The following is a 19273-nucleotide window of genomic DNA, read 5'->3' as shown; positions in this document are numbered from 1 at the left end:
ATTTACCAAGGGTAAGTGTTAAACATTGAAAGATATCAAAACAAATGTAGCGCTACCCCCTCAGGAGCCGCTGGTTGTTGTTGGGATTGGCGTATTAAAGCGGTAGTTCACCCTCCTTCACCTCATTATTCCATTACTTTCGGCATTGTAGCGCGAGCTACGGTATGCCGGTCTTAAATTTTTAATCCCCGTACTCACTGTGCTATTGTTGATTGAAGAATCCGACTCCCGCGGGGAATGGGCGTGCCTATGGAGAGGGAGGATGATTGACGGCCGGCTCTGGCACGTCACGCTCCCCGAAGACAGCCGGATGTAGGTCTCGGCTATTCACAGCGCCTGCGCACAGGCTATGTGCAGGCGCCGTGAATAGCCAAGCCTATTTCGGCTATTTCCGGAGAAGCGTGACGTGCCAGGGCCGGCCGTCAATCACCTTCTCTCACCATAGGAACGCCCATTCCCCGGATTCTTCAATCAACGATAGCACAGTGAGTACGGGGATTAAAAATTTAGGACCGGCATACCGTAGCTCGCGCTACGATGCCGAAAGTAATGGTCTAATAAAAAAAAACATTTTTTTTTTTTTTAACAGGGTGAACCCCCGCTTTAGGTTACCTCAGTGTTGTCTAGGGGTGTAGTTGAAGAATAAAGTAGTGAGCGAATGTCCAGTCGATGAAGGAAGGTTTTCAAATGCTTTATTTCAGGCCCAACATAGCCAACATCAACATGGAGTAGGAAGGAAAGGTTGATAAAGCGATAGGGAACTCTGCGGTATCAGGCCTGGATGTGAACAAGAGCAATCCTGCTCTCAGTAGCACAGTAGTAATAATCACAGTTCGTCGCCACTCTAGCCAGAGTGGGTGAGGTGCCCCCGGACAGACTTCTGCCACAAGCCTGGCAGCCAAAGTGTCACTCAGTGTTGCTGGGAGGAACAGGCCTCTGCCACAGGCCTGGCTCTAGGGCCTCTGCCACAGGCCTACTACTTGAATGAGCTAAATGGACGAATTGAACGAATCCTCCCAGTAGATTAAGCATAGGTCACCGGATGACAGTAAAGTGTACCTGTCAGCATTCCGGTCACCAGATCCCCGATAGTTCGTTCAAGCCCTGTCGGACAACCTGCCTCCGGGTTCTCCTCAAGCTGACCCCCCATCGAAATGGCACCCAGCCTGGGATCTTCTTAGTAAAGCGGGGGCCCCAACGAGTCACTGGGGCTCCTCTCAGAAACATGGAGCTCCCCAAGAATACGACCACAACCTGGAAGGCCATCGCTGTGGTCCGTTGGATGCGCACACCCTGAAGGTGGGTGCCGCACCTGGAACCTGGAACCCGCGAAGCACCCCACAAAATGGCGTCCGCCGCAGATCTACCCCCCCCCCTGCATGCCCCGCGAGGGAAAACTCCTCTAATTGGCTGCTGGGGAAAAGTAGATCTGCCAGAACCCCTCCAGCGCCACCTGTCGCCCAGGGGTGGGAACAGCACCCCTGGAGTGCAGACTGACCCACAGGATAGTTCAGGAATGACAGCAGCCTAATTTAGAAAATTATGAATGGGAGCAAATTAACTCTCCCATTCCCCACTAACTTTAGCGTAGTGCCCATACTGAAAGTAAGGGGGCGCTACACAAATAACAAAAAGTTACTGTGTTACAAGATGGTACAGTGAAAAAGAGAGAGACACCACACGCTTGTGCTCGTAGAAGGTGGAGGGGGGGGGGTGTGAAAGGAGAACCCCCTCTTGAGTATCCTCTTACCAGAAAGCACTAATCAATCAGCGTATCACACAGTGCAGTCTCAGCCACGATCTCCGGACAGCTTCTCACGTCAGGTCCAGTGTCAGTTTATATGCGTCTACGACCACTCTCTGCTGATCTAACTGCGAGGCGGGGAGCGATCACGATCACTGATGCTGGCTGATGATCAAATCACTTCACTTCACTTGGTTCAGCCCTGACTAGTTTCGTCACATGGGACATCATCTGAGGGACGATGATGTCCCATGTGACGAAACTAATCAGGGCTAAACCAAGTGAAGTGAAGGAGACTTTCCCCGCTCGTCCTTGTCTTTATGGACCTTGTTTTGTGCACTGCTTGTCAGTTTGGGAATTTAAATGTTGCGTAAATAATGGTGTGCTTATGGACCAAATTTTTTTTTGTTTTTCTTCAGGTCTTTGAATTTGAACTAAGCAATGAAGAGATGAAAACTCTTAATGGATTGAACCAGAACAGGCGTTATATAAATTCTGATTCGTAAGTTACAGTTAGCAGTCTGCTTAGTAATATTTTTATTTAACATGCATGTCCATACTGAACTGTGGCTGGGCTGCCATAACCAGAAGGCAAAAGAAGGGGTTGTTTCAGGAGCACCAGTTCAGGGAACCCCACTAGGGATGAGGGAACCTAGCTGTTTTTCAGCCTGATTCTGTGGACCTAGCAGAAAGTCTCTGAACCCTGAATTTAGCCCCTAACCTCATTGACGTCTAAGGGAGCAAAATCTTGTTATTGTTTTCAGGCCATTTTACTGGTAATAGGCAAGCTATTGTTGAGAAAAAAGACATAGGGAGCTGAACACTGGCATGGGAACATGTACCAATGCAAAGACATTTAAAAAAAAAAGCACCCATCAGTGGGTAGAATGAATTGTAATGTGACTTAGCAATTAAAGTGGATGTAAACCCAAAATGTTTTTTTTTTTTTTTGATGTCACAATGTAGGGAATAAGATTTCCCATCATCTGTGCCCAGTCTTGCCACACATAGTAAATCCAGCTCTGAGCAATCCACTTTTATTGTTCAGTGAAAATTAACAGACTTCCAGATAAAAATCTGTCTAAATAAAAAGTCCTTTCCATCCCCTTGCTTCGAGTGACAGGGTTTTTACATCTCGTGCACTAGCTTGTACACATGCACATTCCTGGATGTTTATCATAATATGGGGGGGTGATCCACAGTTCATTGTGAGAGGTAATGTATGTAACTGGAAGCAAGGGGACGGAAAGGACTTTTTATTTAGACAGGTTTTTATCTGGAAGTCTGTTAATTTTCACTGAACAATAAAAGAGGATTGGTCAGAGCTGGATTAACTCTGTGTGGCAAGACTGGGCACAGATGATAGGAAATCTTATTCTCTACATTGTGACATAAAAAAATCCCCCCCAAACTCCTTTATTGTGACAGTGGGCAGGGATTCCCCACACCTGCTGCCACATTTAAAAAGGGCTCTGCCCACACAGCCACGTCATTCATTAACAGGAATCTGATCTGAGAATGAGTAAACTACATGTCTCATCATCAACCACGGGAGATGGCTTGTAGTTCTCAGTGGACTTCAAGAGTGCTGGTGATGCTCTAGTAGTCTAGTGACATATCCTCTATCTTTCTAACAGAAATCCTGTACGGAGTTATGGGCAAGAAAACTGGAGGACATGTTTGCAGGAGCCCGATATTGCACCCACAATCCATTGAACGCGGGCACAATATTCTACAGGCTCCAGTGCAAGAAATAATTAATCCCTGCAAAAATATTCTAATTTTTTATTTCTTGCAGAAAGGTGAACTTATCCTTTAAAGGCCATTTGAAGCCAAACTGAAATTAGTTTGTGTTTTTTATTATTTTTATTGAAGTTCTCTATTAAGAAAATAAAGTAAATCCAAATATCACAAGTCAGTTACACTAACTTGTGTCGCCCAAATCTGTTGTGTTCCACTCCTTAAAGTGGAGTTCCCACAAAAAAATTATTAAAAGCCAGCAGCTCCAAATACTGCAACTGCTGACTTTTAATATATGGATGCTTACCTGTCCAGGGCGCCCACGATGTCGGCAGCCAAAGCCGATCTGCCACTTGTGGATCGGCTGCTGCCGCCGCCATACTCGGTAAGGGAATCAGGAAGTGAAGCATTGCGGCTTCCCTACTGCACATCTTCAGCTGCGCGTCTTCAGTGGTCCCCGCTGTGTTCTCGGACCTGTGTGTCTCCCAGAACATAGCAGGGGTACAGAGTAGGTGCCGGAAGTGGCGTAGATCACAGAGGTGACAGGAAGTGGGAACAAATACATGTATTAGACAGATATCTGCTCCCTCCTCCCCCTGAAAGGTGCCAAAGGTGACACCGGAGGGGGAGAGGGTTCCAAAAAGTGGAAGTTCCATTTATGGGTCGAACTCAACTTTAACCACTTATCACTTACAACCATATATAATGCATGAGGGAGTAATATAAAGAAGTCAGACGGCCAGGATTAAATGAGATAAGATGTTATTTACCACAAGCTATACCAGGCACAGATTACTTGAGTCAAGAGAGTAGTGGATGTTCCATGTATGAACTCAGAATTATGCTATCTTGAGGAGGGTCTTTTTTTTATCCTGAAGGCATCCCAAACAAAAACTGGCTAATATTATGACACAGTTGAGAGTGGAACTGAGAAGGCTCCCAATAGCGGGGTATCCTAGTTTAACAAAGCAGTGCCTGAGGATTCCAGCCACAGGGACTGTATCTTACCAAATTTGGTACTGTAGGCAGCCCTATAGAGGAGAAAATGGAGTTCTAAAAAAAATATATACATATGGGAATTATTCATATAAGTTCAGCTTCAGTTTGTTAGTGTATTTAAATCTGCAGGTACATTTCCTCTCCTCCCCCATTTTAACAATGCTGCTGTCCAAAAGTGTCTCTGAGACACGCTAATATAAGAGGTGTGTTACAGGCCTGATCATCAGGTGAAAGCAAAGGGAATAAATTATGGTTGGTAAACTGTAATAGATTACATTTTTGGGTTTAATACCACTTTAAATAGAGCTATAAAAATACCAAAAAACATCACTAGATGTCACTAAAGATATTCAATATATATCTCACCGTCACCTCCCCTTATTAGCTATTCTATTAAAAATATTAAACCAATACCATAACAAACTTTGAATCTCCCAAAGAAATAATTAAGGGAAGCTGTACCCACTTTTTGTAATAGCGGGCCCCTTATTTCAATAAAATAAGGTTGGGCATAAAGGGCCAGATTCACAAATGAGATACAAAGGCGTTTCTCCTGATACGCCGTCGTATCTCTGTTTCTATCTATGCGACTGATTCATAGAATCAGTTACGCATAGATATCCCTAAGATCCGACAGGTGTAATAGTTTTACACTGTCGGATCTTAGGATGCAGTACCGTGGCCGCCGCTGGGGGGATTTCGCTTCGTTAACCAGCGTCGGGTATGCAAATTAGAAGTTACGGCCGATCCACGACGGTTTTTCGCGTTCGCTACGTCGTCCGTAGTCAAGTTTCCCGTCGCAAAGTTAGTCGTTTTTTTTTTGGTGCCCTAACTTTAGTCAGCAAGTGTATTGCTGTCTAAAGTATGGCCGTCGTTCCCTCGTCGAAATTCAACATTTAACGTTGTTTGCGTAAGCCGTCCGGGAATACGGAAGTACGCTACGCGCATCACCGTTAAAAAAAATGACGTCACGGCGCGCAAAGCACGGCGGGAGTTAGGAAACGGAGCATGCGCAGTAGGTCCGGCGCAGGAGCGCGCCTAATTTAAATGGCACACGCCTATTTGAATTGGCCCGCCTTGCGCCGGAGGCCGCGGGCGTAGTTTTCATCGCAAGTGCTTGGTGAATCAGGCACTTGTGATGAAAAATTGTGGCGGTGTAACGTATCTAGGATACGTTACGCCGCCGCGATTCTACGTGAATCTGGCCCAAAGCTCTTAAGAGGCTGTATAAACATAAATACTATACAATAGACTAGAACATTCAGCAAATACAGTACATATCTTAAAACTGTCCTGTTATAAATGTATTAAATATAATTTACAACATAGTGATGCTTAAGCCCACAGAGATGGAAAGCTTACGCTTGTCTCCCGAATAGGGTAGAAGCCATGAGTGGGTGAGGCCCCTCCTTTATATCCCCCACCGCGGGTCTATTTCTGCCCAGCAATGTCACTGCAGTGTGTTCATCACAGCGCATGGGCAATGAGAACCTGGGGGGCACTGGACCAAAACCTACCATTTTCGTACAGCTCCCCTCCAACTGATGCATAATTTTAACAGAGTGGGATCACTCCAACCCCAGCTGGGCAATCCCCCCACATATCAACAACACCAAGCAGAATGTACATGTCCCTACAGGGCTAAGAAAACTCAGTTGTCATTTTCACTCCTCAAGGATCAAGTAGTTAATCAAGGATTTCCAACAGTTCAGAGTTGGAGGAGCTGGAGATTTCCAGAGGAGTACAATTGCATCACTGGTATAAAATAACCGTAGGCAAAGTAATGTTCTGGTTGTTTTCCACGTGGCCAAGGGTTCCACCAGGCCTAATAGACAAACCCCAGGATTCTGGGGGATGGAAACATTTGTTAAGGATGTAATATATTGCAAAACTTGAGTCCCTTAGTTGCTTATTCCAAATCATGTTCAAAAGATGTGAATAAAGTCTACTGTTGCACAAGGGCACCTCCAGAAAGTGCTAAAATAGTTGGTCGAGATCTATCCCAATGTTGCAGGTAGGAGATGAGAATAATGTATAATTTTAAACTTTACAACCCTATCTCTGACTGAGATTTAGGCTGGGTTCACACCATTACAAATTGGACGTAGGTTTCCTGCAACCAATTTGCAATAGCAAGAGATTTTGACTGGCTCTCTATGGAGTCAAGTCCTGCGGGATGGCATAGGAACGACATTCCCATACTTTTTCCGCAGCAGCCACGTCCTGCAGAAGGGATGCAATCAGTGAGGTGCCACAAATTGTGGGGGAGGGTGTGTCCGGCAGACGCCGCTCAGGGGTGCCCGCCGGGCCGCACCTCCATATGGGGAAAGCAACTGGGCTGCTCCTTCAGCCCGTGCTGCTCACCCCACCTATTCGGTTCAGCAAACGGGGCGGGGAGCAGAAAATACCCAGCTGCCCTTTGACCGTGAAGGGGGAAAGAGCTGAAATGGATCCCAATCCCATCGCCTGTTGCCACCTGCCGGACTGGGAAAAAAGTGAGTGCTCGCCCGTGCAGCAGCCTACTTGTGTGCCTGGATAGAAGGAATGATGGGGGCAGCCGCATATAGAGGAATTGCTCTTTCCATATTCCTCCTACAACCACTGAATGCCCACTTCTCCTCCTCTCCCTCTTGCAGGCATTAAGCGGCTGCAAGAGGAATATGCAAAGATCAATTCCTCTATATGCCGCTGCCCCTGCCACTCCTCCTAGTCCAGCTTCTTTTGCTGCCCCCATGCTCTTCAGCTCCCCCAGTGCTCTCTGCCCCCCTGTGCCCCCCGGTTCTATCCAGTTCCCCTCAGTGCTTTCCAGTCTCTCTCAGTGCTCTCCACCCCCATGTGCTCCCTCCCCCTAGTGATATCCAGTCCCCCCCGCTATCCAGTTCCTACCCCTCTGTGCAATCTCATTCCCCCCAGTGCTTTCTAGTTCCCCCAAGTGTTCTCCACCCCATGTGCACCCTCCCCCCCAGTGCTCTCTCCAATCCCCCCAGTGTTCTCTGGCTCCCCCAGTGATCTTCAGCGCGCCCCACGTGTTCTCCGCCCCCCTGTGCTCCCTTCCCCCGTGCCCCCCAGTACTATCCAGTTTCCACCCAGTGCTATCCAGTTTTCCCCAGTGATCTCCGCACCCCCCAGTGCTCTCCCCCTGTGCTCTCCACCCACGTGCTCTCCAATCCCAGTGTTCTCCAGCCCCCATAGTGCTCTCCAGACCCCTCCCCCAATGCTCTCCAGCTCCCCCAGTACCCTTCGGCTCCTCCAGTGCTCTGTGATCCCCAGTGCTCTCCTCCAGCCCCCATGGTGCTCTCCAGACCCCCCAGTGCTCTTTTGCCCCCCTAGTGCTCTTCTATCATGTCTGCACACACTCTCTCTGACCATCTCTTGTATCATGTCCGTACACTCTCTGACCATCTATTGTATCATGTTCGTACACTCTCTGACCATCTCTTGTGTCATGTCCGCACACTCTCTGACCATCTCCTGTACTATGTCTGCAGTCTTTGACCATCTTCTCCAAGGCACTTCAAGCACTTCCAAGCACTCCCATTTACTCCAACGTTTCCTAGTTACTCCAAGCACTCCCAGTTACTCCAAACACTCCCAGTTACTCCAAGTTCTCCCAGTCACTCCAAGTACTCCAAGTCACTCCAAGCACAGCTCCCGCACAGCAGTCAGTGTGTCACTCCCCCGCATCTCCCACTAAGTATTGGTCCATATAAGGATCAGGTCATCAATATACCTGGAATACCAAAAAATATGTTGCTTAACCACTTAAATCACGAGGACGTCCATGGACGTCCTCGGCTTTGTGCAGTGATATCTGAAGGATGCCTGAAGCTACAGGCATCATTCATATATCACCGTCTTCAGCTGCCGATTCTGTGCATGATAAGAATAATCAAAGCGGCAGTTCCGCCGCTTGATCGTTCTTATAGGCAGCGGGAGGGGACATCCGGTGCTTCTCCGGGCTCTCCCGTGCCATCAGGGGCCTGGAGAGCGAATCGGCCGGCGCTGCTGGGAAGCATAGAGATGACTGGTGACCAGATGGTCACCAGTCATCTCTATGACCGTCGGAGGCCCGGGCGCGACGTTATGACGTCACGCCCGGTACCCGGAAGTATACAAAGCCGCAATCGCGGCTGTCGGCATGTGATCAGTGAATCACTGTCACAGTGATTCCTATTACAAGGGATGTTTGCATTCCTTGTAATAGGAATAAAAGTGATCAAAAAAAAATGACAAAAAAAGTGTAAAAATAAAAAAATTCAGTAAAATAAAAATAAACATTTGTTTTTTTTAAAACGCCCCTGTCCCGGTAGCTTGCGTGCAGAAGCGAACACGCATGCAAGTCCCGCCCACATATGTAAACACCGTTCAAACCCCACATGTGAGGTATTGTCGAGGGCGTTAGAGCGCGTGCAACAATTCTAGCACTAGACCTCCTCCTGTAACTCGAAAATAGTAACCTGTAAAAAATGTTAAAGCGTCGCCTATGGAGATTTTTAAGTACCAAAGTTTGGCGCCATTCCATGAGTGTGCGCAATTTTAAAGAGTGACATGTTAGGTATCTATTTACGCGGCGTAACATCGTCTTTCACATTATACAAAAAAATTGGGCTAACTTTACTGTTTTGTTATTTTTTATTCATGAAACTTTTTTTTCCCTAAAAAAAGTCGTTTGAAAAATGATTAAGCAAAATACTGTGCGAGTAAAAAAGTTGCAATGACCGCCATTTTATTCCCTGTGGTGTCTGCTAAAAAATATATATAATGTTTGGGTGTTATGATTAATTTTCTAACAAAAAAATGTTTATTTTTACATGAAGGAGAGAAGTGCCAAAATAGGCCCGGTGATCAAGTGGTTAATATAGGGTTAAAGTAGGAGAACAAGTTCCTTCCACCACCCCATAAAAAGGTTTGACAATAAAGGCGAGAACTTGGCACCCATTGAGACTCCCTGGTGTTGAAAAAAAATAAAAAGATATCAAAAGCAAAAAAGTTATGTTCTAATAGAAATTAAACAATTTGTACCAGATATTCTTTTAGTGCTGGTTCATATCTAGCATAATAAAGCAGGTGGTATTTCAGTGCTTCAGTAGCTAGATTGTGGGGAATGATGGAGTATAGGGATCCAACATCCATAGTAGTCCACACAAAATTCTTCTGCCACTTAAAATTCTGCACCTGAGTCAGAATGGATGCTGTATCCTTCACATAACCAGGTAGTCTTAAAACAAAAGGCTGTAAGTACTGATGAACCCATTCCCCATGTCTCTCGAAAAGGCATCCAATACCCACCACTATTGGTCATCCCTTTACATGGACTTCACCAGGACCGGACTGGGAATAAAAACCAGCCCTGGGAAAAATGTCATACCAGCACCATAGCATTATCTTCAATGCCAGGGAGTCTCTATGGGTGCCAAGTTCTCGCCTTTATTGGCGAATCTTTATATGGGGTGGTGGGAGGAACTCTTCTTGTTCTTCCACCTTAAACCATATAAGCAACATATTTTTTGATATACCAGATATATTGATGACCTGATCCCTAATTGAACCAATACTTGTACTTCTTTGATGCAGTTTGCCAACAGTTTTAACTTGAGCTTATAATTCTCACTCGAGAGCAGGGCCGGACTGGCCCACCGGGAGACCGGGAAAAATCCCGGTGGGCCGGCTGCCTGGCTGCTCCTGGAGGCCGGTGTGAGGGCAGCGGCGCCCGAAAAAAACATGGCTGCGGTCGGGGCTGGCCGACATACAACTGTATGTTTGGATTTGTCCGATTTCCGCTCTGTTAGCCTGGCCCCTCCTATGTGTTGTGTAATTTCCTGTTTACGCTGTTGTTTTGTGTCCCCGGGTTTGTGGCTGGCGCACACTAGTTCCTATCCAGCCCTGCTTGCGGCAGTGCGCATGCGCGCGCATCTGTCTGCTGGTCACCCCGGAAGGATGATTCTTTCTATTTCCTCTCCGCAGGTGAGTGTGCTGGGCTGTGCCAGTGAATGGCCTTTTTTGATCTGCCAGCGCTCCGCTCCCTCCTTCCCCCTCCACGTCACACAGAGTCAGCAGGCATCTCCTGCTGTGTGGCTGCGAGTGTGAAAACTTTGGCCGTACTGCTGTTTGAAAAGCCCCCCCCCCTCCTCCTCCTAGACCAGATCGTGTCTGCTGGGGGGGGGGGGGGGGGGAGCTAGTAATGTGGCTTCAGAGCAGAGTGTCTATTACATTCTCTGTCACAACACTGCTCGGACCTGCACTGACAGCCCACACCCCCCCTCCTCACACAGACGTCAGACAGGAGAGAGAAAAAAAAGATACAGATAGCAGGATCTTCTCTCACCCCCCTCGTGTGTGTCCCACAGCCTCCCACATTCCAATCCAAGGCATCTCCTCCATGCTTCACAAAGAAACTCCAGCAGCAGCAGGTAGATAGTGAAAATGGGAAAGGACAGCTTGTATTATGGATGCTGCCTGCAACCCCCCACAGAGGATCCACAGCTCTCCAGGTCAGCTAAAAATCCTTGCTTCCTAATGAGACTTCTCAATGATGAAAAGAAAGAAGCACACAGGTGGGACAGTCATTGATGGGGCTGTACAGAGTGTGTTGTCACCTCCCTCAACCAACACAGAAGCCCACTAGTGTGGTGCACTACAAGCCCCAGCATGCTCTACCAGCCTATGTATGGCACAGGCTAGTAGGCCTTGTTTGATGACCAATCCAGGGCCCAAGCCTTCATCTTTGGTAAGGGAAATATTTCCCCCCTCTCATCTCGCCAGCCTCTGAGCACACTTATGTAAGGGAGAGCTCTGTGGACTGTGAAGGGGGACTCTGATGTATGTGGGGGCTTTGGTGATCACAGACCCCTTTACATCAGGATTCTAAGAGTACCTCTTCGGGCCAGTTCACTCCAGACACAGTTTCATGTGCTTTTTTTTATGCAAAAAATGCAGGCACAGTGTTTTCCATGTATTCCAATGGCTCTAGTTCACACCATGCAGTCAGTTTCCAGTCAGTTTCTGCACCGGAAACTGACTGCATGTTGTGAGCTAGAGCCATTGGAATACATGGAAAACACTGTGCATGCATTTTTAGCGCACAAAACTGTACGGAACTGCGTCTGGTGTGAACTGGCCCTTACATCAGTTTCCCTTTACATTACAGTCCACAGAGCTCTCCCTTAGAGCCTTTTCACATGGGCAGACTCTGCCAAGCAAATCCACAGGCTGCAATGATGGGCACGGTCAGGCTGCAGTGATGGGCACAGTGAGGCTGCAATGATGGGTACAGTGAGGCTGCATTGATCTCCTGTACCATGCCCGCAGCCCCTGACATCTCCTGTACCATGCCCGCAGCCCCTGACATCTCCTGTACCATGCCCGCAGCCCCTGACATCTCCTGTACCATGCCCCCTGCCTCTGACATCTCCTGTATCATGCCTACATCCTCTGCCATCTTGACATCTTCTGTACTATGCCCACAGCCTCTGACATGTTCTGTATCATGCCCACAGCCTCTGACATCTCCTGTATCATGCCCACAGCCTCTGACATCTCCTGTATCATGCCCACAGCCTCCGACATCTCCTGTATCATGCCCACAGCCTCTGACATCTCCTGTATCATGCCCACATTCTCTGCCATCTTGACATCTCCTGTATCATGCCCACAGCCTCTGACATCTCCTGTATCATGCCCACAGTCTCTGACATCTCCTGTATCATGCCCACAGCCTCTGACATCTTGACATCTTCTGTACCATGCCCCCAGCCTCTGACATCTTCTGTACTATACCCACAGCCTCTGACATATCCTGTATCATGCCCACATTCTCTGCCATCTTGACATCTCCTGTATCATGCCCACAGCCTCTGACATCTCCTGTATCATGCCCACAGTCTCTGACATCTCCTGTATCATGCCCACAGTCTCTGACATCTCCTGTATCATGCCCACAGTCTCTGACATCTCCTGTATCATGCCCACAGTCTCTGACATCTCCTGTATCATGCCCACAGTCTCTGACATCTCCTGTATCATGCCCACAGCCTCTGACATATCCTGTACCATACCAATAGCCTCTGACATATCCTGTACCATGCCCACAGCCTCTGACATATCCTGTACCATGCCCACAGCCTCTGACATATCCTGTACCATGCCCACGGCCTCTGACATATCCTGTACCATGCCCACAGCCTCTGACATATCCTGTACCATGCCCACAGCCTCTGACATATCCTGTACCATGCCCACAGCCTCTGACATATCCTGTATCATGCCCACAGCCTCTGACATCTTGACATCTTCTGTACCATGCCCACAGCCTCTGACATATCCTTTATCGTGCCCACAGCCTCTGACATATCCTTTATCGTGCCCACAGCCTCTGACATATCCTGTATCGTGCCCACAGCCTCTGACATATCCTGTACCATGCCCACAGCCCCTGACATCTGTACCATGCCCACAGCCTCTGACATCTCCTGTATCATGCCCACAGCCTCTGACATCTCCTGTACCATGCCCACAGCCTCTGACATCTCCTGTACCATGCCCACAGCCTCTGACATCTCCGGTACCATGCCCACAGCCTCTGACCTCTCATATACCATGCCCACAGCCCCTGACATCTCCTGTACCATGCCCACAGCCTCTGACATCTCCTGTACCATGCCCACAGCCTCTGACATCTCCTGTACCATGCCCACAGCCTCTGACATCTGCTGTATCATGCCCACAGCCTCTGACATCTCCTGTACCATGCCCACAGCCCCTGACATCTGTACCATGCCCACAGCCTCTGACATCTCCTGTATCATGCCCACAGCCTCTGACATCTCCTGTACCATGCCCACAGCCTCTGACATCTCCGGTACCATGCCCACAGCCTCTGACATCTCCGGTACCATGCCCACAGCCTCTGACCTCTCCTGTACCATGCCCACAGCCCCTGACCTCTCCTGTACCATGCCCACAGCCTCTGACATCTCCTGTACCATGCCCACAGCCTCTGACATCTCCTGTACCATGCCCACAGCCTCTGACATCTCCTGTACCATGCCCACAGCCTCTGACAACTCCTGTACCATGCCCACAGCCTCTGACATCTCCTGTACCATGCCCACAGCCCCTGACATCTGTACCATGCCCACAGCCTCTGACATCTCCTGTATCATGCCCACAGCCTCTGACATCTCCTGTATCATGCCCACAGCCTCTGACATCTCCTGTACCATGCCCACAGCCCCTGACATCTGTACCATGCCCACAGCCTCTGACATCTCCTGTATCATGCCCACAGCCTCTGACATCTTGACATCTTCTGTACAATGCCCACAGCCTTTGACATCTTCTGTACCATGCCCACAGCCTCTGACATCTCCTGTACCATGCCCACATCCTCTGACATCTCCTGTACTATGCCCACAGCCTCTGACATCTCCTGTACTATGCCCACAGCCTCTGACATCTCCTGTACTATGCCCACAGCCTCTGACATCTCCTTTACTATGCCCACAGCCTCTGACATCTCCTGTACCATGCCCACAGCCTCTGACATCTCCTGTACTATGCCCACAGCCTCTGACATCTCCTGTACTATGCCCACAGCCTCTGACATCTCCTGTACTATGCCCACAGCCTCTGGCATCTCCTGTACTATGCCCACAGCCTCTGACATCTCCTGCACCATGCCCACAGCCTCTGACATCTCCTGTACCATGCCCACAGCCTCTGACATCTCCTGTACCATGACCACAGCCTCTGACATCTCCTGTATCATGCCCACAGCCTCTGACATCTCCTGCACCATGCCTACAGCCTCTGCCACCTTGACATCTCATGTACCATGCCCACAGCCTCTGACACCTCATGTACCATGCCCACATCCTCTGACATCTCCTGTACTATGCCCACAGCCTCTGACATCTCCTGTACTATGCCCACAGCCTCTGACATCTCCTGTACTATGCCCACAGCCTCTGACATCTCCTGTACTATGCCCACAGCCTCTGACATCTCCTGTACCATGCCCACAGCCTCTGACATCTCCTGTACTATGCCCACAGCCTCTGACATCTCCTGTACTATGCCCACAGCCTCTGACATCTCCTGTACTATGCCCACAGCCTCTGGCATCTCCTGTACTATGCCCACAGCCTCTGACATCTCCTGCACCATGCCCACAGCCTCTGACATCTCCTGTACCATGCCCACAGCCTCTGACATCTCCTGTACCATGACCACAGCCTCTGACATCTCCTGTATCATGCCCACAGCCTCTGACATCTCCTGCACCATGCCTACAGCCTCTGCCACCTTGACATCTCATGTACCATGCCCACAGCCTCTGACATCTCATGTACCATGCCCACAGCCTCTGACATCTCCTGTATCATGCCCACAGTCTGACATCTCCTGTACCATGCCCACAGCCTCTGAAATATTAACATCTTCTGTACCATGCCCACAACCTCTGACATCTCCTGTATCATGTCTGCAACCTCTGACCATCTCTTGTTTTATATCATGTCTGCAGTCTGGAGAGGAGTCAACGGTGGGAGCACTGCTGGGATGGGGCTAGCCCTATGTGCTTTCATATCTATGTATAATACACTCTTCAACTGTGCTTTAAAATGCATGATTTTCCCTTTTACGAACAAGAAAATAATGACGTTTGCTGTTGGGCCGGTATAATAACGCTATGGGGCTGGTATGACATTTTTTCCAGGGCTGGTTTTTACTCCCAGTCCGGCCCTGCTCGAGAGTGGGAAAACTTCTCTTAATTTTTTACATGTGACTTTGGTGATGTGGGAACAGGAAGAGTCTCTACACTTTTTGCAAAGCATGTGCAGGAAATGTTCTTTCCCCTGGCCTCTAGCTGTCATCCAGAACACATTATTCAAGCGATACCTTGAAAGAGAAACTGCCCTTCTCCTGAAATCTTTGAGAAGGAGTTACAGAGGCTGACACATTAGTAGAGGTAAACGCATTACCAGACAAGGAGCCACATTACTTGTGTAGCACTACCCCAGTAGGGGTTGCAGATGACAGGGTTCCCCACTCCTACACAGCCAGGCAAGTACTAGTTTCAGCTTCCATCCAGACACAAAAACAGTCTTTGAGCTTTGGTTTTATGTTTTATTAGGGGTGATAACTTGGATGGTGAAAAGGAATTATGGGATGCCTAACTTGATAGCAGGGACAACTTCCTTCTTATGTACAACTCCAATTTATTCCTCTTCTTTACTCTGATTCTTCTCTTCCCAGACACTGGCAGTCTCAGAGTGAAAAAGATGCAACAACCCCTTAACCACTTCCATACCGGGCACTTACGCACCTTCCTGCCCAAGCCAATTTTCAGCTTTCAGCACTGTCGCACTTTGAATGACAATTGCGCAGTCGTGCTACACTGTACCCAAACAATTTTTTTATCATTTTGTTCCCACAAACACAGCTTTCTTTTGGTGGTATTTGATCATCTCTGCGGTTTTTATTTTTTGCGCTATAAACAAAAGAAGACCGACAATTTAAAAAAAAAAACACTATTTTTTACTTTTTTATTTAATAAATATCACAATTTAAAAAAAAAAAAAACATTTTTTTTCCTCAGTTTAGGCCGATACATATTCTTCTACATATTTTTGGTAAAAAAAAATCACAATAATCATATATTGATTGGTTTGCGCAAAAGTTATAGCGTCTACAAAATAGGTGATAGATTTATGGCATTTTTATTTTATTAATTGTTTTACTAGTATTGGCGGCGATTTGCGATTTTTCTTACTGTCACCGTGACATTGCGGCGAACACATCGGACACTTTTGACACGTTTTTGGGACCATTCACATTTATACAGCGATTAATGCTATAAATATGCATTGATTACTGTGTAAATGAGACTGGCAGGGAAGGGGTTAACCACTAGGGGGCGTTGGAAGGGGTTAATATGTGCCCTAAGATGTGTTATAACTGTAGGGGGGAGGGGACTCTCAAGGGGAGCACACATTGGTCTCCTCACCGCTGACAGGAGGTGGATCTGTGTATTTACACACACAGATCCACACTCCTGCCGTGATTACCGACAATCGCGGGCACCCGGCGGCAATCGCGGCCGCTGGGCACCCGCGCTGGGTCACGAGCGTCGCCGCGGGCGCGCGCGCCCTAGATCGCCGGGAACGCAGGACGTCATATGACGTCCACCCGGATCGAGGAGGGGTTCCTGCCACCGTCATTTCACAATGACGCGGTAGGGATGTGGTTAAGTACTAGGAATTCTCAGTACCTTCAGAAAATAGCACAACATTTTGTAAGCTGTATCCTGGTGTGCCTCCAGCTCCCTTGTAGACACTGATCCCATTTCTACTAACTGCAGGAAATGCCAGCCCACCTGGCTGCTTAATCAACATTTACCTGACTGACTCTTCACCAGTCTACCAGACTTACTTGGAGATCTCCCAGGGCAAGGTTAGGGTAGATTTTAGCCCCCTGCTAACTTACAGAGAGACCTGCTACGTGTGAAGAAGAAAAATAATAGTAACAAGTTGTTACCATTGTAAAGAAATGTCTACCCATATTATATGCTGACAAAGATCTTGCAACAATTCTGCAGGAGGGTTGTAGATTTTCTAATAGATGTTCACGGACTCTAGGAAATCTATTGTCCCCAGACTCTTTTTCTCTAAAATCCACAAAAATCGTGGCTTTTGGTTGCAGGTTCTTATTGTTGTGGCTTAAGAACCTGTCGCTACTGGGACACACATTGTAAACTTACAACTATCACTTCTAGAACCAAAGGGAGAATTTATCCTATTCGTGAATACATCAATTGGGGATCGAATTTTGTAGTGTATGTAGTAGAATGTACAGCCTGTGCACTGCAATATGTTGGTTGCACAATTAGACCATTATGTGCCAAGATTGCTGAGCAATACAATGATACCGGTAATCCCAATTCTTAGAATTCTTTGGAAAAGGAAGCCAAGTGGATTTTTGACCTGTAGACTAGAATCCCCTCAGGACTCAATCACAGGTGGGACATAGATTTCTTTTTAAAATGATGTTGGTAACAGTATGATGACAGTATGATGACATTATACACCAGGGATCCTCAAACTACGGCCCTCCAGCTGTTGCGAAACTACACATCCCACGAGGCATTGTAAAACTCTGACATTCACATACATGACTAGGCATGATGGTAATTGTAGTTCCTAAACAACTGGAGGGCCATAGATTGAAGACCCATGTTATGCACCATGTATTCTCATTATAAGTGTGGTCGTGTTACTTCTTCCAAATAGTCATTTGGCAGCTGGGGTTATTTGCATATGACTCTTTCTGAACAACACTTGAGGTTTGCATATGTTATGACATTACTCATATATGCTACTCATATCCTTTTAATTATTTCACACTTTTGCATTTTTAATAACCAATTTTCTTACATGTTTCCCTCTTTTGCAATTCAGGAAATTACTTCCGTCTAGATGGTTGTACATATCATTAATTTCTTTGGGCTATGTTCCTGTACAGATCACTTTTTTCTGTTGTTCTTTTTATTATTATTTTCTATCCTTCAGTAAATTTTTTAACATTCAAGTTTTTTCTTTTTCACCCTTTTGTCATTCCTCCTTCATGTTGGAAGGACAACAGCATGTCATGTAAAGTACTGTGAGCTATATATACACATTATATCATAGATACACACTATAATACCACAGCACCGCCTACTGCATAGATAGGTATAATTCATATATATAGTTCACAGTACTTTACATGACATGCTGGTGTTCTTCCAACACCCCTTCTCAACAGCCTGTGCTTTGTCAAATTATATTCTTCTGAATATAATTATGACGTTCCTTCAAAAAAGGCTTAGTGAGTACATCAGCAGTCATTTCCTCTGATGGGCAGTATTGAATGTCAATAACTCCTTGCTGTTGATTGTCTCTCAGTAGGTGATACTTGACATTGATGTGTTTGGTCCCAGGATTGACCCTTTCTGATTGCGTAAGCTTTATACATCCCTGGCTGTCTTCAAAAATGGGAATTGGTTTTGACATGTCTATCCCAATGTCCACAAATAGTTGACAAATCTATATCACGTCTTGACATGCCTGTGCTGCTGCAATGTACTCTGCTTCAGTTGAAGATAGAGCGACAGTGGCTTGCTTTCGACTAGACCAACTTATGGTTCCTTCCCCATACTGAAAAAGATTAATTCACTTGTGGATTTGCGGTCTGTGCAGTCCCCGGCCAAATCAGCATCTATATATCCGACCATTTTTGGATTGGATGTTGATGGTAACCATAGCTTCATCTGAATTGTTCCTTTGAGGTATTGCATCACGTTTTTTACTGCGTTCCAGTCACGCTGACAGGGAGATGAAACTTTCCTGCATAGTAAGCCCACTGCTGTGACTATGTCTGGTCTTGTCACAATGGAAACATACAACAGCTTACCAATTGCTTTGTAATACGTATCATTGTTGGGTAGCAAGCTTTCTGCTTCATTGCTCTTTTGATTGCCTGGTTCCATAGGAGTTTTCACTTCCTTTGCATCATGCATATGGAATTTTTTCGAGATTTTCTGAGATTGGTTGAGAAGATAGCGTCCATGTTTTTCTCTTTCTGGACTCCCAGACAGTAGAGCTGCATGATTAATCGTCAAGAATCGTTATGGCGATTTTTTTCCCAGTTGCAATTTTGACAAAGGGTTTCTTGATCTTTGCTATGCAGAGAATTCTCTCTCTGCTCTCAGCCTTCAAAAGTCAAAGTCTGGGCAGTCTGCCAAGTTTTAAAACA

Source organism: Rana temporaria, chromosome 3, assembly GCF_905171775.1.
Source record: "Rana temporaria chromosome 3, aRanTem1.1, whole genome shotgun sequence".
Taxonomy (NCBI): Eukaryota; Metazoa; Chordata; class Amphibia; order Anura; family Ranidae; genus Rana; species Rana temporaria.
This window is presented reverse-complemented; position numbering follows the sequence as displayed.